Genomic DNA, 21,237 nt, shown 5'->3' with positions numbered 1-21,237 from the left:
TCTCTATTTTTGGACACAAAGAGCAAATCAAAGGTCCAGTTGCTGAAATCAGGATATAGAGTCAGAGAGTTTAAGCAGGAGACTGATTTGCTATTCAGAAGCCAAGCTGTGGCTCTAAAAGTTTTATATTTCTGGTTTCTAGGGGCTGGAATTGCCTCTTGGTAATGGGAGAGGATTAATTTCCTCTGGAAGCCAGGTAACAAATTATCATGCAGGATATTTTCTCTAGGAAGCCAGAGAGAAAATTATCAGGTTGAATATTTTTAGTGACCAGAGAATGGCTTCTATTAGTACCCACTTATGGAAAAAAGAATAAGAGCACATATCAGATGGTATATCCTTGTTGCCCAATAAGTCACTGATATGTAAAATTTGGTGATCTCCATTGGGATTCCCCACCATTAATTATACATGCCCAATTTTGTGATGTGCCAATAGCTTGTGTGAATTGTATTTATATAACAAATTTGCAAACAAACTTTAAGATTTATATATACATACCCACACATAGAAGGCTTAGGCTTAACAGTAATCATTCACATTCATTACTAACATTATGGATAAAACAACTGGAGAAAAGCCAACTAGATTGAATGTGGAGAGAGAAATCCAGAGAGGATATTTTGATGGAAAGTACTTGGTTTGGATTCTTGCTTTATCCTGAAACTTGGGACTCATTTGTCTCAGTTATCTACTGCTATATAATCAACCACACCAATGCTTAGTGGCTTAAACAACAACTTATTATTATCTCTTCTGGTTTTGTTAATTGAATGAGTTCATCTGGGCAGACTTCCCTTGGGATCTCTCACACAGTTGCAGTCATACAGTTGCTGAGACTGGAGCCATGTGAAGGCTCAACTGGGGGAAGTATCCAGGATGGCTTCTTATTTACATGAATAGCATTTATTTCTGTGATCCTTAGAGTAGTCTTTCTTTCTAGCAAAGTAACTTGGATTTCTGTTATGGAAGCTCGGAGCTCTAAGAGGCAGAAAGTAGAAGCTTTTGGCTCTCACAAAGATCACGCCCAAAATGGACACCTTGCTATTTCCACCATATTCTATTGGTTGAAGCTCTCAGAGGTCAGCCCAGATTCCTGGTGGCAGAGGAATAGACTCCATTTTCAGATAGAGATGTGGCATTCACATAGGAGAGAAAGAACTGATGACATCAATTTAAGAGCCAAACCACATTTATTCAGCATTTAATCAGCTTGTAACCATTTTCCTCTCACAGAGGAATTACCAAGCCTTTTATAAAAGACTATTTAAAAAAGTAGATCAGGAAATAAATCTAAACGAAATATCTGGTAACTAGTACTATATTAAGTCCATTCTATAGTTAGAAAATTAGAGGTTTCCAGGGGTACTTGGATAGCTCCATAGGTTAAATGCCTGACTCTTGATTTCAGCTTGGGTTATGTTTTCATGGTCAGGAGAAGAAGCCCCTATGTTGGGCTCCATGCTGGGCATGGAGTCTGCTTGGGATTCTCTCTCTCTGTTCCTCCCCCTGCTCTCTCTCTCAATAAATAAATAAAATCTAAGAGAAAGAAAGAAAGAAAGAAAGAAAGAAAGAAAGAAAGAAAATCAGAGATTTTCAATTATTTTCTATCTTATAAAATTTATCCAACATCAGAAAATCATTCTCACATAAAGTTCCTGACTTTAGAGATATTATCAAATCATTAGATGCTACTCTTCAAAAAAACAGATAAGCAGGGACACCTGCTTATCCCTGGGTGGCTCAGTGGTTGAGCATCTGGCTTTGGGTCAGGTCATGATCCCGGGATCCTGGGATTGAGTCCCACATCAGGCTCCTTGTGGGGAGCCTGCTTCTCCCTCTGCCTATGTCTCTGCCTCTCTCTCTGGGTCTCTCATGAATAAATAAATAAAATCTTTAAAAAATGGATAAGTAGATTTGGAATCTCCTGCAACTCTAGGTTTTCAAGATCAATCATTTGAGTACTCCTTTTTTTTTTTTAATTTATCATAACTTTACGATTTATTTATTTATTTATTTATTTAAGATTTTATTTATTCATTCATTCATGAAAGACACACACAGAGAGATAGGCAGAGGGAGAAGCAGGCTCCATGCCAGGAGCCTGATGTGGGACTTGATCCCGGGTCTCCTAGATCATGCCCTAGGCCAAAGGCAGGGGCTAAACCGCTGAGCCACCCAGGGATCCCCCTTGAGTACTCCTTAATTGTATCTGTAAGACTAGATTTACAGACCAGTGCAAAGAATAAATTCCAGAATCATCCTGGTCATAACTTTTGGTCAATGTGATCCATTCAATTTAACAGTGAGGAGGTATAGTAGGTAAATTGCGTGTGCCTTGGTCAGTCCTGTCCTATGCATCAGATCTAGAATTGAGCTACAGAGAATGGGAAAACAAATGAGATGGCACCAGTTTGAGGTGGAACAAGTCCAGAACAGATTGGGAGATGAAATGATAAGTGGGAGGAATCAGCAAGAGTTGGCAGGTATAGCACCAGAAGCCAACCAGGAGCAGTGCCAGGAGTTTCTGGAAAAGTGAGAAGAGCAAGCAGCCCAAGCAGGACAAGCGCCAACATAAGAACTGAGCAGCAATCCAGGAGAAAGTCCATTCCCAGGGTAGCAGGTAAACAGCAATATAGAAGCAGATAAGTAAATTATTAACAGTTGCTTTAAAAACCTAGTAAGAGAGACAGGGTATGGCTAGATGTACAATTGAGAAAATACATTAATGAGTTGAACTAATAATTATTCAAGACAGGAAAGTCTTTAGGCTCAGCTGCTCAACTCCTTCTACTCATCTGCAAAGAAACCTTCAGATTAGACAAGAATCCATAAAATCTGTAACATCTATGGTTAAGAAATTCTCCATTTTGGACAGCCGGGGTGGCTCGGCGGTTCAGCACCGCCTTCAGCCCGGGGAGGGATCCTGGATACCCGGGATCCAGTCCCACGTCAGGCTCCCTGCATGGAGCCTGCTTCTCCCTCTGCCTCTCTGTCTCTGTGTCTCTCATGAATAAATAAAATCTTAAAAAAAGAAAAAAGTAATTCTCCATTTTTAGAGAAACTAATCTGGCTTTATTTTTTGTTTGTTTGTTTGTTTTGAGAGAGAGCACATTAGTGGGGTGGGGGAGAGGGAGAAGGAGAGAGAATCTTAAGCAGACTGACCTGGGGCTCAGTCCCACCACCCTGAGATCAGGACCTGAGCTGGAATCAAGAATCCAACTCTCAACCAACTAAGCCACCCAGGAGCCCCAGAGATGATCTGGCTTTGTAATTAACATGTTGACTATTCTCAGTTTAATGGTGTCTTTCAGGCAGCTACATGCTACTGATCAATTGGAATAAAATTATAGTCATCATAGTTTTCTGAATTGTGCATAAGGTTCCAACAGAGGAACAAATTTGACAATCTTGAAGAGTGGTTGCCTATCGTGAATAATATAATCCATGCTGATCCAAGTTCTTTTGAAACAAAGTTAAATTGGACCAACAGATGTTAATGCCATCCAAAGGAAAAGATTTGAAGGCCACACCAATCTCTATGATAAGGACTTGGTAGCATTTTTTAAAGAAAAGGTCTAATACTGACCCCCTCTTTTATTAAGAAATCTAAATAAAGATTTATATACCGAGGTGAAGTGACTTTAGAATGAACACTTTCATGAGAATCCAAGCTTTTACATCCTGTATTAGCAGAAGTTCTTACCAGCACACCCAGATATAAAGGCCAGTGACAAATACCGTAATTCAAATGAAGAATGGCAAAAGCAGACTTAATTTCCAGAACTGCCCAGTTAATCAAAAACCCTGGAACTATTCCCGGGATGCCTTTTTTCTTTCCTTTTTCTTTTTTTTAAGTCCAGACAAAACCCCAAGATAAACTTTCTACAATTAATCTAATGCCAATGGGGTATAGGAAGGTAGTTAAGAGATCTACTGTAACAAAGAGGTTTTACAGAAAATAAAGTGATTTGCAAAAGCAGACTAGGATGTAAAAGATAAACACAAATTATTTGTGTAAGAGTTGCGAGGAGAGCTGGGGAGGGCAGGGACGCTTTTAAGGGGAAGAAGAAACAGTTCTACAATGTGGAGGAAGTTGATCAGACTTCGGCTTCCCCAGAGGATAAGTATAATTTAATTATTAACTTGTACTTGGCACCAGATTTATTCCCCACACAAAGACTTTAACTCAAACCTAGGAAAAACCCTAAGAGAGTGGAGACATTTTATTTGAAGTTGGGTGCTGTGGTTGAATTAAGAACGAAAATATTTTTATTCACACTGATGACTTCCAAGTGGAAGTTCCAACTCCCACAGTGGCCGATAGAAAAGGTAAATGAGAGAGCATTGTTTATTTCTTTGTGAATAAGTCTCTTTCTGTGATTGCTTGGGGTCCATAGACAGCTTTGCATTATATCAAAGATTTTATCGCTGAGTCTAATTGGAGCACTCTCATACTTCCAAAAATTTTTAATGACAAAATATTTCAAACTTTGGCATTTCCCAAAGGATCAAATAAGTCACGTAAATAATTCTCATTGGCCCATCTACAATGTACTAGTGGGGTAGTTCAAGTGTCTTCTGGCTTTACCCACTCACTCTATGAGGTTTTAACCAGAAGTACATATGTTTAATTTGATCAACTACAGCTGTAAAATATTCTCTAAGAATGTCAGCTAACACAATAGATACCAACAGAAGGTAATTTCTCCCCTTACTACCACTTTTAAAAAAAATTATTAAAGACAAAGCTTCCATAGTCTCTTCTATATTCTAGAATTTCCACCTAGGTATATACCCAAGAGAAATATGTCTACCTCAAAGATATACAAGAATGTTCATAGTTACCGTATTCATAATAACCAAAGACTTAAATCCAAATGTCCATCAAGCAGAATAGTATAAAATAATGAAAAAAGAACAAGCTATTATTATACGCAACAACATGGATGAATCTCACAGACATAATGTTGTGTGAAAGAAGCTAGGCACAAAAGAAAACAATTATGATTCCATTTATATACAGTTCAAGGACAAATAAAACTAACTTATGGTAATAGAAGAATAGAAGAATAGTGGTTATCTTTGGAGTGGACACCAGAAAGACTCTGGAAGGCCAGGAATGTTTTATGTCTTGTTTGTGTGATACTTCCTCTTTTTTTTGGGGGGGGTCATTTATTTATTTATTCATGAGAAACACCTAGACTGAGAGAGGCAGAGACACAGGCAGAGGGAGAAGCAGGCTCCATGCAGGGAGCCCAAAATGGGACTCGATCCCGGGACTCCAGGATCATGCCCTGGGTCCAAGGTAGACGCTCAACCAGGAGCCACCCAGGCACCCTGTTTGTGTGGTACTTCCATGGATGCACACACATGTAAAAAGTAATTGAGCTGTACTTAAGATTTAAACACTTTACTATATGTATATTACACCCCCATTTAAAACATTTAAAAAATAAAGAAAAAAAGTCCCTTTTCAAAAGTTTATATTTAGAGATCCAAAATTTATGCTTATCCTTAACACACTCACTCCTCACTGTTGATGCAATGATAGCTGTATCCAATAATTCTCTGCGAACACATTTGTGGTGCACAATTTTAGAAAAGTAAGTATAAGGAAATTTTAATCAGAATAGCTTTTCAATACGCACTGGCCATCAATAGTAATGATAAAAGCTACTATTCCTTGTGCATATGATACACAGCATAGAATGTAGGTTCAGTTATTTTTATTTTTATATTATTTTTAATTTATTTTTATTTTAAAGATTTTATTTATTTATTCATGAGAGATACACACACAGAGAGAGAGAGAGAGAGAGGCAGAGGGAGAAGCAGGCTCCCTTCAAGGAGCCCGATATGGGACTCGATCCAGCATCCCAGGAACATACCCTGGGCCAAAGGCAGACGCTCAACTGCTGAGTCACCCAGGCGTCCCAGGTTCAGTTATTTTTAACAAATATTTTTGTCATTTCTTAATATCTTGAGTTAAAGAGTCTTCTTTAAGTATGGAGAAGAAGAATAGGAACCTGAACCAGATAAACAGAGTCCTTTAAGAGATTCTTTTAACAAAGTTTATGTCAGTCTGCCTTGCTATGTCACAAAGGTGTTGCCAAGGGAGGGTAAAGGGAGAGTAAACTCTTTTTATAAAATGGTTTTACTTCAGTTTGCCTCAGATAGGATGGTGCATTCTATCTGTTATTGCTCCTCTGATTCTAGTTAATCTTCAGGGGTAATCAAGACTTAGTATTAAACATAATTAAAAAAAAAAAGAACCAATTTACAATCATTTGACTTTTCCAAGTCCTTTACATTACTTTGGTTAATTTTTCCTGATGTTCAAATTAACTGTTTTTATGTCTACAGGAAGCACATGGTTCCATTTCTAGGAGGAGAAGCTCTCTTCCATTTAGGAGTTTTGAACTCATTTAAGGAATCAATACATAGTGGAACAACAGAAAGCGCCAAGGAAGCCATTGCTAGGCAGGCCCCACTAAGATGCCCTAGACATTAGTCATGATTGTTGAAAAAATCCAAGAAGTAAAATCAGTTGGGAACAATTTCATTCTCAAATGAATATCGTTTCTTTGGGGCACTAGTTTTGCTGGATAAAACTTTATTGGCAGCTGTTCTCTAACAGTCCACAGTGCAACCAAATGGCTGGGAGAGTACTCAGGTTCATAACCCTTGTCTCTGATTCAATTTCAAAACCAAGTTTCTTGGCTGCTGTTTTGAAACTATGACAAAAGGTCAAATGAATCTCAGCGGTGGTCATGGAAAAATCACAACTCAAAAACAAGACTGAAAAAAAACATCTTGTGGAAATTCAGGAAGCCAGTGCTTTTAGGGGAGAAGTCCCAGCCCGAGGCTTGACGGGTGGATGGGGACCCAGGAGGAATGTGGGGCTGAGGTCTGTGTCACAACAATTTAAGTGCACTCTTGTTCACTGCTTCCTAAGAAAGGCGCCTTGCACCAGCTAGTTGTGAAGATTAGTGGGTAAATGTTTCAGTCAGCATTAGTTGTGAGCTTCCAGAGCGTTTATGAACATTAACATGACATTGGGACAAAATGCTCTGAATGTTGTAATGTAGAATTTGGCAAGCCATTTAGTGGTTTAGAATGAATTTATTCAGTATCTACTTGTGTTGAGCACCCACTAAGTGCCAGGCATCGTGATACGTGTGTGTACAAGGCACCTTCTAGCCTTGTGATGTTTACAGAAGTGCCCTAAGCCTGAAGTTCTTCCTCTAAGATGGTGCTAAAAAGAAACAAGAGGGGCACCTCGGTGGCTTAGTGACTGAACCTCTGCCTTCGGCTCAGGTCGTGATCCTGCTCCTGGGATGGAGTCCCACGTCGGGGGCCCCGCAGGGAGCCTGCTTCTCCCTCTGCCTGTGTCTCTGCCTCTCTCTCTCTGTCTCTCATGAATAAATAAATAGAATCTTTTAAAAAGACAAAATATATTTTGTTATGGAAAATTTCAAACATATACACGTAAAAAATGATACAATGGATCCTCCCCCCACCATCTACCGATCATCTAGGTTCAACAATTAGCAGTGTTACTTGATTATGCTATCCCTTTGTTCTATTTTTTAAAAAGTTACCACTAGCATGTATTATTTTTACATTTAAAAAAATTAACATAATGAAAGTGATTTGCCCCAGTGCCCTCACAACCACGGGCTTGTTAGTCCAAACTTTAGTCCCAGAACCAGGAGAAGGCTTCCTGGGCTAAGGAACATTAGCCAGTCTGCTCCTAAATTCTTTCAGCTGTGTAGCTAGAGGGATGGATGACTTTATCTGGATGCTATAAGACAATCCACAATTTAAAAAGCAACATCAAAGACTGCTCTGTAAGGGGGAATTTAATATGTTTGCTCTCCTCCACCCGTAGCTCCAGTCCATGTTTGTATTAAAGAACAGCTTGATTTCTCCTGCAGCTGATTTTTATCTCTGTATTAAGATTTACTTCATTTCCCAGCAGAGCCCAAAGCTAAGAAAACAGGGCCTTCCTCTTCAAATTGGTGTGTCTTGGGTTACCAGAGAGCTGCTGCCAGATGTGACCCATGGTCATAGCCGTCTGATGCATGTCTCATGACAGAGGTTTAGGGGATCTTCGAAAGTACGTAGATTCCCAGGCCCCCTTTGGGATAGATAGAGCGCTGAATTCTGAGGACTAACAGTGAGGACAACCTGCTCTCTGTGTGCATCCATTCATCTGCTCAACCGTCATTCATCCTACATTCTCGATCCCACCAGGCTCTGTGCCAGAGTTTGGGTTGTAAAGTGGAGCAGCACATGGCTTCTGACCTTCAGAAGCCTCTTAAATCTGGAAGTAAACTTTCAGGATTTATTCTGTTCTCTCTGCCAGGATTGCTCTTTCCTGTCTCATCTACCTCTTCTTACTCATCATCCTTCAAAATTTAACCACAAGTCACCACGTCTGAGGAAAAACACTTGCAATCAAGTGTTTCCTCTGCCAGGAACACCCTTCCTATCTTGTCCACCTATGCTTACTCATCCTGCAGAACTCGGGTCACCAGTACCCATCACCGTAGCCCCGCCTGACCCCTCGGATCCAAGCTGGTTACCGTGCTTATCATATGGCATCACGGAGTCTTCCCCGTCTGCCCTCCTGTAGGTGGAGCGTTTGATTCTCTGGTTCCTACACAGTGTGTGGCCCATTTATTCACTGAATTAATGAATAATTAATGAATTATGACAGCATAATTTCTCTGAGTGTTACGCCACTTAGGGTCTCATAAGTGACTTCAAAGATAACTTCCATGTCCATCAGCCCCTCTATCGCTGATTCTCAACCTCTCTGTATTCTTCCAAAACACAAATCTTAACTGAGAGGGCCCAAGGCTTTAAATAACAAGAGCGGATGTGTGTCTGGGGTCTCAGCTTTAAGTAGCTAACATGTACGGCTGGTCCCTTAGAAATAGACATTGATATTAATTTTGAAATCATTGCTTGACCCTTTCCATTTTAAATATTTTAAATATAAGAATTTGAAAAAAAAAGAAGAATTTGTAATTTACACATGTTGTCATGGTATCTGTGTCCTGCTATGAAGTCTTTGGACAGTATGAGTCATTGCAGGGCTTTTGTATGATCGCAGAACTCTTAAGAAAGGCTCACTAACCTAAGTCAGGTGAAGGATCATAATGTATAAGCAGTAGACCAGGAGACAGAGAACTTAGCTTCTATTTCCTTTCCAGGCCTTAGTTTTTTCATTTGTAGGAAAAGAAATTGGGTGAGTGCTTTCAGGGGCACTCTTTGGCTTTAAGCTCTAGGATTCTATAAATTAGGAAGCAAATATTTTCAGTAAATTGAAACAGAAAGTGAATTCTCTTAGGTGACTCAGTATCTTCTCTTCTTAAATAGCCATTGAAACACTGGAAAAATATTTTAATATTCTTTTTTTCTGTGGCTAATCTTTTCTGTGAATTGAGACATTTACAGGTAACAAGAATGGGGGGGAAAGTCATTGTGGGAAATTGTCTTCAAAAGAAAATTCCAATGTCCATTGTTTTTCTGGATTCTTTTTGGCAAAGATATCTTGATTCTAACTGCCATTGCATATTTTGAATTTAATCCAATGGCGGAGGAGATTCCATTCTTATTTATAACTCCTGTGCTCCCCTTATGGGTGGGAACCAGACTTTCTAGAGCCACTCTTGGTGCCTGAGCTTCTGGCATGTGGCAGCCCCAAAGGCTCTTGTGACCCAGCCTGCACCAGGACCATTGTAGGTACCACTGCCTTCCCAGCAATAGGACGGCCACGGAACTTCTTTGTAGTACAGTTCAAGTTTCTGTTTAACATTAATCATTCTGCTAAGTGGAATCAGGTACTACTGGTTGAGAAATATCTTCTTAATTTAGATTTACATCAAATATCAGAATGGGAGAGGTAAGAAATGACCTCAAAAGAAAATTAGAATTATAACTACCAAGAGTTATTATGTGCTCACCATATGCTAAGTCTTAATTCCTCACACAACACTGTTATATGCCCCATTTTATAAATGAAGAAATTGAGGCTCAGAGAAGTTAGTATCTAGTCTAGGATTACACCTTGTACCAAATTGGTGCTCAGATCTAGAATATCTGACTCCATAGTCTGTGCACATAACCACTATACTATACCCACTTAAGACTCACCATATGCTAAGTCTTAATTCCTCACACAACACTGTTATATGCCCCATTTTATAAATGAAGAAATTGAGGCTCAGAGAAGTTAGTATCTAGTCTAGGATTACACCTTGTACCAAATTGGTGCTCAGATCTAGAATATCTGACTCCATAGTCTGTGCACATAACCACTATACTATACCCACTTAAGAGCCATGTGGGATGCAATCAGAACTGGGAGACAGTTTTGAGCAGAATCACTGATGTAAGATTTTTTAATGGATTCCAAAATGATAAAATAAGCTAATCTCCAGCATGTCTCTTGAGTCAGTCACAAGAGATATTTTGGATAATAGAGAAATAGAAGTCTTTGCTAAATAAAGAATCAACTTAAGAAACATCTACTAGGATACAGGATGCAATTAATTCAGGAGCAATTAATAAGTGTATTAGTTATGATAGATGACTTCAGCTGTTACAACGAATCCTCCCACATCTCAATGGCTTAGCACAACAAACACATCGGCGCAGTGTGGTCAGTGGGCAGGCTCTGCTCCACACAGCCATCCAAGGCAGGATCAGGACTAGAGTGAGGTGAAGAGGGCACTCGCCTCAGGTGCAAAATTTAAGGGTGTGCAAAAAAATGTAGAAATCACTGTAAATAATATTTTAATGCAATATTTTAAAAAATTAATGCAAAAATGCATGATAAAGTATCAAAATTTTAAGTTAAGACAGAATCCAATGGAGCTGAGATAAGGGTGAGGGGATTGAGCTGAGTCACACAGGCTAACTGAAGATGAAAATCCAACTAAAGGTAAAATGACTTTTACTCAGAAAATGTAGATTCATAGGTGTGAGCAAAACAGAAGGATGCATCGTGCCTAGACTCATAGTAAAGGAAAAAGAGGGTCCCTAGAGCAGTTAGCTGGGGGTGAGGGGGTGGGGGTCAGGCCAACATTGCATTTTCTCATCAGTCCAGGCAAGAGATGGAGATAGAACATAAGGTTATAGACTGCAGTGAGCTCAGCTTCTGCAGCCCTGAGATCCTAAGGAATTAGGTTTGCCCCTTCAGACTGGGAGCAACAGCTATTCTACTTGGCCTCCGTTGGTGGCTGCCCTGAAAAAATAGCCCTAAAGAGCCTTTTGTGTAGGGCTCTAAGTGAGGTAGTCACTCTTTTCATGGAAAGCAACCAGGTTGACAATGTACAAATCACTCAGTAACCATTTGAAATTATATTGCTAAGAACCAATCATTAGCTTACATTTCTGGTAATAGTTATACCCAAATGTAAACTCTTAAACTACAGATCTGTTGCCTCAAATGGCTTTTAATGCAAGACCAAAAGACTTCCATTCATTTGAAGCACAGTCTGCTGGTCTAGAGAGAACTTGGTTGTAAAGTGGCATATGCTGGCGGGCGTGGGCCTCAAGAGAGGGTATGCTGCTCCAGACAGGTGCTCTCACCAGCCACGGCCACGTGACTGTATTTCATTTTCTTCATGTTGCTTCTCACACTCTGACATTTCCTTACTTAGTTGTTAACTCCCTTACGTCTGTTCTCACAGCAGACCCAGCACGTGTGAATACAGATGGACCCTGATTTACTAGGGTTGGACTTAATGAGTTTTTGACTTTATAATAGTGCTTAAGTGGTGTGCCCTCAGGAGAAACTATACTCGGAATTTTAACTGTTGATTTTTTCCTTGGCTAGTGATATGTGGTGTAATACTCTCGCACGATGCTGCGTAGGGGCGGCCACAGCTCCCGGTCAGCCCCCTGATCCTGAGGGTAAATAGCCAACACACTTAAAACCATTCTGTACCCATGTAACCATTCTGTTTTTCATTTTCAGGACAGTATTTAGCGAATCACATGGGACAGTCAACAGTTTATTAAACAATAGGCTCTGTGTGGGGTGATTTTGTCCAACTGGAGGCTAATGTAAGTGTTCTGAGCTTGTTTGAGGTACATTAGGCTAAGCTATGCTGCTCAGTAGGTTGGGAGTATGAAATACATTTGCACCTTATGATATTCTCAACTTGCAGTGAGTTTATTGGGCCATAACCCCATTATAGGTCGAGGAGGAGCTGTACGAGGAGACCAGGGACCTTGTCTTTCTTGTTTGTCCCAGTACTTTCACACAGAGAAAAGTGCCTGGCACACAGCAGGTGCTCAATAAATGCTGGAAAGAATACATTAGAGCCAATCTATTGGTTCTGCCTGGACTCCTTTGTCTTCAAGAAATTCTATCACAGTGATTAGCACAGAACATACACTTAATACATGACAACCGTAATTATTGTTATTGCGGGGTTACAAATTGCCCCCAAAGGGAAGGATAATGACAGTACCACATTCAAGTTTCTCCTACAATAAAAGAAGCCCAGTTTAAATTATGCCATTATAACAAGTTTTGCATGTATAATAACTCCACTTCAATAAACTCTCATATTTCAAAGCCACACATTTTCTAGAACTTTCTATGATTCTTGATAGGCAATGGACATGAAAAGAGTTCTGGAAACAGGGCCCAGGGCAGCTTTTGTAAATATTAAATACTCAACATTAGTGGATGATTTTGCACACACAAGCACACATATATACATATACAGGATAGGTAGATAGATATGCATGTAAATATAGAAATAAAGGTATAACTACAAATGTGTATAAGTTTCCTGACACATAAGACTCAACACATGACATTAGCATTCACAGCAGAGTTCTTGCCCATCAATTTCTACATCATCAAGAAGCCCTTATCAGCTAAATGGCTTTGAGTAATTTATGACTCAAATTCAGGCAACTGCCACTGATTCAATATTTTAATGACATATATTGAAATCCACGCATTTCTTCAGAGCACCTGAGTGACCCAGTTAGTTAAGGGATTGACTCTTGGTTTTGTCTCAAGTCATGATCTTGGGGTCGTGAGATTGAGCCCCTCATTGGGTTCCGTGCTGAGCGTGGAACTTGCTTAAGATTCTCTCTCTCCCTCTCTTCTGCCCCTCCCCTCACTTGTGCTCTCTCTCTCTCTCTTTCAAAAAAAATACATCTATTTCTTCAAACTGATTACACTGTTAGATATTGGGACATTTCACTCTATCTAGTAGCATTACTCATCAGTTGATATGATCGATTTCTAACAATTCCACAATAAGTTCATACTGTATTGATTCAGAGCTAATTCTACATTTTAACATTCTCCACATCTTAATATTTTAACATTCCCTACATTTTAACATCTCTGAAATCAAGATGTCTTTATAAGCAACATCTGATAAGTATAGCTATTTTTTTTTCTTAAAAGCTGCTATTAAAATAATGGTGTGTCTTCCCATCAATGGCAACTTAGAATCAAGGAAATGTGGTATTTATAAGAAACATGACAGACAGATTTATAATCTTAACATATTAATAACTCATAAAAATGATAACAAAAACAGTAAAATCTTGAGAGATAAATGGGCAAAGGACATGAATCTTCCATCCACCTAAGAAAAATGTTACTAACCAGTACATATAAACAACCTTACCAGAACTCAAATAAATGCCAATGGAAACTACATTTCTGTCTTTCAGATTAGCACAGAATAAATTCTTAAAAATCCAGATCTATTTTGAGTGAGATAGAATGGGTACCCACATCAAATGCTGATGGATAAATTGGTACAAATTTCTGAAAAGCATTTTGGCTGAATATATTAAAATTCTTAAAGTGGTCATACCCTATTTATTCTTCTAGGCATGTTTTACAAGACAGTAATCAGAAAGAGGTAAAAATGTATTCATGAAGGATAATAAGTGGAAAAAAGTCAAGATTCTAAATTTACAGACTATAAATTCTTACTATGTCAGAATTCAGGAAAAAATGGTTATAATAAAATATCTTAAGATGTTAATTGGTGATTTTATTCCTCTTCCTTTACACTTGCATGTACTTTACAAAGAAAATGTGTGTTATTTTAATAACCAGAAAAAGGTTTAAAAGCAAAAGGAAAAAAAATGACCACAGGATATTCTGACAGAATTTCTATTTCTTCCCAAAGGAAGAGAAGGAAATTTGCTTACCATGAAGTTTGTCCTTGTAGGAGACTTACACAGCAAAAATTATGTATGGGGGTCTTTTATGTATTTGTGTGGCATGGTGCACAAGATAAAATATTTTAAGATTTGGTAGATTTAGATGACATAAAAGTCTTGATCTTTGAATTTTAGATTTTGGGGCACACTGTTTTGGAGTTTGTTATTCTTATTATTTGACCCTTTTGAAAAACACTGGCACCTCATTGGTTAAACTTACCCTGTTAAGCATTGTCTTCCTGGATAAGGAAGTTTTCAATGTCCTCGCTGAAGACAGTGTTAGTCAGCTTTTTATTATCTCTTCCAAATAATAGTCGGATACAGTTAGCATCATGTAAATATTTATTTATCCAAAAATCCAACAGAGATTCTATCCTGCTAATTAAGTTATGTAATAAGAACATCGCAAGATTTCTTTTCAGTAGTACTCCTATGTCCAATTCAATACTGTCTGAGAATGGAACTGCATCTCCCAGAGGACTTTGGCTTTTTCTTTTCCTCCCTGCCACTATGGCCTCATCTCCAATCTTGAAATTATAATTTTGCTTACATATTCTTTATATATCAGCAACAAAATATAGCATGGCTTGGCTTATACCTTTGATATCAGAATGAAAACAACCAGTTAAAATTGATACTAAATTTATATATGATATTTCTTCTATATTTTAATAACTTCCTTCTTGTTATATCTACGGTTTCATGTGTTTACACTTTGGAGATTTTATTTAGATGTGCTTATATAATGGATATCAGGCCCTCAAGTATCTAGTCAGGCTTCGTGGGGCTTGTGGGGTAGATATATTATCAGTATTTAAAGATTTCCTTCACCATCTGAAAGTAGTGTTCCCATCAAACGTTTTTGAAGCCAAGAGGTGAAGAAGCAATTGCCATTAACTTTATGGAAAAAATGTTGAACCTTCTCACACTCCAAAATAACCTCTCTTGGGCTTTTCTGATACTTTAGGTCACACCTTGTTAATGATCAAATGAAGAATATTGAGAAAAAGCACAAATGCTCACAGACGTCTTTCAAAGCTCTGGTGGCTGGATGCTGAGATGCTGAGTGTAGTTCCTGGAGAAAAAGCTTGATGGCGCCACTCTTGCTACCAGGAGTGAATGCAGCCTCTAGGAGGACTTTCTGCTGAACAAACCCTGAAAGCTATTTTTCCTTTTGCCTTTTTTTTTTCATGTATATCTGTATAGTTTAAGGTGATGACTATCATCCAACGTAAGTTTATTGAGAGTGTGTCTTTAGCCAGAGAGAGTTCTAGACATTGGGATATAGTGAGATACAAGGCATAGCCTTTGCTCCCTGAGTAGAAGGGAAGTTGGACACTCTGTGAGCATAGAAGAGAAGGGGGCGGAGGGGAAGAAGGGAAGGGGGTTTCCATTAACTGTCCATCCCACAGTAATCTCAGTTTCTCTTCTCCTTACCTCATGTTCTTATTCTTAAACTCTAGCCAAGTGGGTTTCTCATTCAGTGGGTCTAAAGTGAGAGAACTGGAACTAGATTTTTTTTAAAGCTCTCCTTGATAATTCTCATACACGGTCAAGTGTGGGAACCACCCTATGTATAAACAGCACTAGTGATCTCACATGGAAGTGGGAGATATTGTCAAAAGGCAAAAGACAAATGTTTCTTTGAATCATCTTTCCTCATAACATCTTGCTGCTGTTAGAATTTTGGTTGAGAATATGAAATCATCAATGGTATTGTCTCTAATTCTGTTTGTATAGATAAGGCTCTTCTGTTGCTTTTCTGGATGATTCTTGGCTTTCATAAATCAGTGAATCCACAGTCAGCTGAAGTTATTTCTTTTGCTCTCATGTGAAATTACCTTCTTAGGAAAATAATGCTGTAATCTGGCTTCTTACTGTTCACCTTGTTGGTGCAAGCCTGGAACTCTTCTCTTTAATAGCTCCATAAGTGTGCTATGCTTTCTTGCCTCTGGGCCTTTGCACATGCTATTCCTGTTCCCATTTATTGGCTCATTCACAAGTATCAGTGTGGAAAGACACTTTTTATACATACAAGGTCTCAAAAGATGTAATCCATGCATCCTGTCATAGAAACTTATTGGGGTTGAGTAAAACAAAAAAGAGGAAGACAAGACTTTGGAAACAGCTAGCTAAGGAATAACTGCCAAGAAAGGAAATCCTTCAATAACTCTGTGCTGAGGGATGCAGAAATCCAGAAGGGAGAGCTCTAGGGGAAAGACAGAAAAAAAGAGCTCTTGAATAATAAAAAGACAAACATTTGACAGATTTGATGGAGCAATTAGTCACATAGAAAACTTTGCAAATGAAAAAAGAAAGTGAAATAGAAAGTTGTTGATAAAGGAAAATATAATTCTGTGTACTCTTTGACTCAGTAGTGAATAATATTTACATCATCATTGTAATATGGTCATTAACTATTTCTTCTACCACAAATTGTCATGTGGCTTTATTGAAGCAAGAAGGGAGGAGAACTGAGTGTGTGGGCATTGGTAGTGTAAGGGTGTTAAATTCTCTTTCAATGCAAAATGTCAAAAAGGAAGATATAACCTTGATAAATAAAGAAGTTACTATACATATCAGAAAATAATATGGAAAAAGTACCAGTAGAAATGGCTGTAGGAATTCAAAGTAGTCACCTAAGTCAAGGTAGGGTGGGAGATAGGGCATTTGTACAGGGGACTATATTGTTGCTGCTTCTGTCAAAGTATTTTATACATTTAGAATATTTGTATCATTGTTGTTTGGGAAGTACCCAAACAAAGGAAAATTATATTTTCCTTTATTGCTTTGACTTAAGCAACTACCACGGGTCTGGCAAAGTGCTTAGCTCTTTAAGAGAAGTCATAAAACATGATTCTGACATCTGAAGAACCTGAGTCACTTGGGAGGATATAAGCTATACTCATATATAAAAAACATTTTAAAGAAAAAGGTGTGGCTAAATCTTAGAAGAAGCACAGGAAGTTTTACATTCAAATTATATGCACCTTAATGTCTGTAAAAGTGTGTAAAGCAAAAAGTGCTGTGGAACTTAATATTTTTCTCTTACTCTCAGGACAATGAGAATGAATCGCTCTATCGGCTCCTTCCTAAGGGTTTACAAATTTGGTCCCATGAAGCCTCACTGAAAGCAGGACCATATTGAAGCACTACCTAAACCCTGCTTTGCAAGTGTAATGGTTGCCTTTGCAGTTTTCCATCTTGGCTCCATGAAAAAAAAGAAGAGGAAGAAGAAGAAGGAGAAGAAGAAGAAGGGGAAAGAGAAGGAGAAGGAGAAGAAGGAGAAGAAGGAGAGGTTAACTGCTTACTTTGTACCAGCTGACACTTTTTTCTTATAAGATGAACATTGGGTTCCTGTTCCCTTTTGCCCAGTCACTGTCCTAAAGGAAGCTGCAGGGACTACTGACAAAAAGAACAAAGCAAATAAGAAAATCAAAACAAAAGGATACGAAAAATGGAGGGCAAAAAGGGGAAAAAAGAATACAAACATTATGTTTTCAGATCTTTGGGGGCAGTTTCACCAATGTATTTCTTACCATTGTTACATGTTTTACTTGGACATCCTGTCACTTCCTCTGTGCCCTTTGCGACAGAAGTATTTGTGAGGAAGGTTAGAATCACTGAAGAAGCTGTTTATGTGGCATGTTCCTTGGGCAAGAGATTCATATTGTGGTCCTCTGAAAAGTGTTAAATTGCAGCTGACATTTAAGCCTACTCAGATTAGAAGGTGTCAAATGTTCCTCTTGAACTAAGGAGAAGGAAGAAATCGATCTCACAGATCCACTAAGGCGTACGCTTTGGATGTTTTTTTCTCAATGAAACTGAGTCTCTCGGGTTTTGAAGCCTAAGAATTATCTGCCTTTTTAGACTAGTAGATTTCGAAGGTAATACAAGCTTATTAAATAGATCTTGGAAAAAAAAGAAATATCCAGAAGAAAGTTACCTGTTCTTAGGATCACACTGTTTAGAGTGGGTAACCGTTAATTTTTAAAGTCATATATATATGTCATATTTATGTGAAAAAGAAGTGTCATATTGTGTGCATATGGTTTGCTATCATGCTTTTCTTCCACTGACAATCTGGTCCACTTTTTTTTGGTTGCCAAGTTTAACTTGCCAAGAATTTGGGGTACATTTCCAGGCCTGCAGGGAATAAGACAAAGCCTTAAGGATACCCAGTAGGTGTTTATCTAGACCTAAAAACCTGTGGGATTCAGTTTCCACCGAGACAAATTATTCTATTGGCTAGTCATTTAATTAAAATAAATAGGACATATATTAAAAAACTTAAAAGTTTGGTGTTTTTTATTGATATGCAACTTTATCTTGGAAAGGTTTATGCTTGTTAAATATTAGATACTCAATATTATTATCCATATTATTATTAAGCATCTTCATGAAATATTTTAAGTATTTTTATTATGAATATATTTATATGTTATATATGTAACAATATATATAAAACAGAATTTATTAACCATTTTAAGTGTACAATCTATAGTGTTAAGCATATTTACACTGTTGTACAAACATCACCACTATCCATCTTTAGAACCTTTTCATCTTCCCCCAAACTTTGTACAAGAAAAAGCAACTCCCCATTCTCTCTCTCCACAGCCCTGGCAACCACCAGTCTACTTTTTTTTCTCATGATTTGACTACTCTAGGTATAAGGGAAATCATGCATTGGTCCTTATGGGACTGGCATGTTTCATTTAGCATAATGTTTTCAAGGTTCATCCGTGTCTTGGTATATGTCAGAATTTCCCTTTTTAAAGGCTGAATGATATTCCGTATCATGTGTAGGCTGCATTTTATTTTATCCATTCATTTGCTGAATTAAAAAAATTAAGTTTATCAATTACTCACGTTTGAACTTCTTCTTCCTTTGGCATCTGTGGCAGACCTGGCCGGTGATGACTGTTTGGGGCCCCCCTTCCCGTGGTAGAGTTGCTGGACCGCAGCGCCCAGACAGGAACTCAACTTCCCCATCCCCTTTATGTCCAGGTGGGCTCACTGACTTAGGTATTGCCAACAATGTAGGAGAAAATGTGGCTCATCATTTCTGAACTGAGGAGCATGATCTTCTAAATACCTGCTGGCAGCCTGGCACCAGGGCAACTTTGAAACTATGGGTGGCTGAGTCACACAGTGGAAATAGCCTGGGTCCCAGAGTCACCCCTTTCAGGAGGGTCTCCCTACTAGGAATTACACTGGATTTTGCATGAGTGAGAGTTTTATATTTAAACCACTGAGATTTAGGGGCTGTTTGTCCACCCCATCTAATAGAGATTCTAAGACCCATCTCATTCAAGATTCTCCCCCCTTTCCAATTCTTCTTTCTTACTATCTGTTGCTGATTATTTCCTCTGCCTTTGTCCCTGCTTTTCAGCTCCTGAGTCACATGTACTCTGCTTCTTGAACGGTGTCTCTATCAACACTTTCCTTCCTAAACACTCTGTTATGATTTAGTTTGAGCAAAGACAGACTGAGGGGTAGGTTAAGCCAGTTGAGAGCCTAGGATGCTAATCTATCAGCAGTGCTTAAAGTCCATTCTCAGGAGAATTCGGCATGGGTTGAAAGGAGTTCGTTGAAAAGCCTTTGGAATGAGGGCTGAGACCTTGACAGCAGATGGTCACTAAACTGCCTTAGGAAGCAGGTGGGCTCTGCGTAATGCAGGGCCTTGCATTTGCCGAGTGGCGATTAGCACTGAGCCTCTTCTCTAAGCAAATGTTGAGCAAATATGAGAAAATATCAGTTTGTAGGAGAGGGAAATAATTATCCTACTCAGATTTCCCACATGTCTGAGTCTGGCTCTGAGTTCAGGCCACCAACTTTTCTTGCTATTTCTGGACTATTACATTTGATTCCAAATGTTCCTTCTGCCATTTATCCTCCTCACTGCTGCTGGAGTGATCTTTCTGAAGCACGACTCTGGTCATGTTATCTTTGCTGTAAAGCTCTGAGGCTGCTCATTGCCGAGGGTAGATGTTCTCAGAATGGAGCTGGCCCCTCAGCCACCAAGAAGAGAGCAGGAGAGAAAAATCACTTAACCATTCATTGCAGGCGGTGATGTCACCATTCCAAATCATGAGCTCATGACAGAGAACGAGGCTATCGTGGAAGACCTGAATTGTATATGCCCAGCTGTTGCTCATCTCTGTGTCTTTTTTTGCTCAGACTGTCCCTTCTTCCAGAATTCCAGAAGAATATGCACTCATCTTACTAGTCTCAGCTCGAGGGTTTTCTTTTCTATGAAATCTTTCCTGACAAGCCCCTCACCCCGCACTATCTGTTCCTTCTTGTCTTCTCTCTCTCTCCAAATTCAGGCAGTAGTTGGGAGGTAGAAGTTTCTCCACTCTTTAACCAGGGTCCCATGACAGCGTGAGAATAGTTACTGTAACAGCGGCATTTTAAAGGAAGCCACATGTTCTGGACACTGAGGGTGCTTGGCAGCTGCACGGTGCTCCACGTCTTACGCAGCAGAGACATTGTTCATAATTGCTGCCCCCGGACTCTGAGACCCTGGGGTGTGGAGGATGGGCAACAGGCCTGTCTGGTGGGCTAAACACAAGAGTTTGAATGTCTCCTTTGGGCAGAGGAATGCCCATTTATCTTTTCCTCTTCCTGAATCCCCTTCTTCATTGGGGTGCCATCAATCATCCTTTGGTTAGGAAAAATAAATTAAAGTGTCTTACAGTGAGTTTACCTTGCAATTGGAGCAAAATAGAGGAAGATCATTCTTGTACAGGAAATCTCTTTGCCATTAAAAATGTGACCCAACGACTTATCTGATCTGAAAGTGGTTGGTCTGAAGTTTGTAGCCAAAATGGTTACTTAAAAGATAGTTTGGGCCAGAACACTTGAAGTGCCCCCACCACCTGCTGCCTTTGCTAATGTTTAATAAGTGTCAGGCCAGCAGGCCTGGATCAAGGAGCTCTGGAGATGGAAGGTGAATGCAACTATTAGCATCATTTTGAGTTGCCTGAGTTTAATTCCACTAAACAG

At 39.0% G+C, this 21,237-nt stretch overlaps 1 long non-coding RNA gene across 1 annotated transcript; it reads left to right on the top strand.

The window, feature by feature from the left end:
* The first annotated feature begins 4,205 nt into the window (after positions 1–4,205).
* On the top strand, positions 4,206–19,070 carry LOC140598360 (uncharacterized). The gene is made up of 3 exons (XR_012000742.1): positions 4,206–4,332; positions 15,194–15,457; positions 17,285–19,070. It is a non-coding gene; the product is annotated as an uncharacterized lncRNA (long non-coding RNA).
* The last annotated feature ends 2,167 nt before the right edge of the window (positions 19,071–21,237 follow it).

The sequence above is a fragment of the Vulpes vulpes genome, chromosome 3 (assembly GCF_048418805.1).
Source record: "Vulpes vulpes isolate BD-2025 chromosome 3, VulVul3, whole genome shotgun sequence".
Taxonomy (NCBI): Eukaryota; Metazoa; Chordata; class Mammalia; order Carnivora; family Canidae; genus Vulpes; species Vulpes vulpes.
The sequence above is the reverse complement of the archived record's forward strand: the minus strand, read 5'-3'. Positions and strand labels throughout refer to the sequence as shown.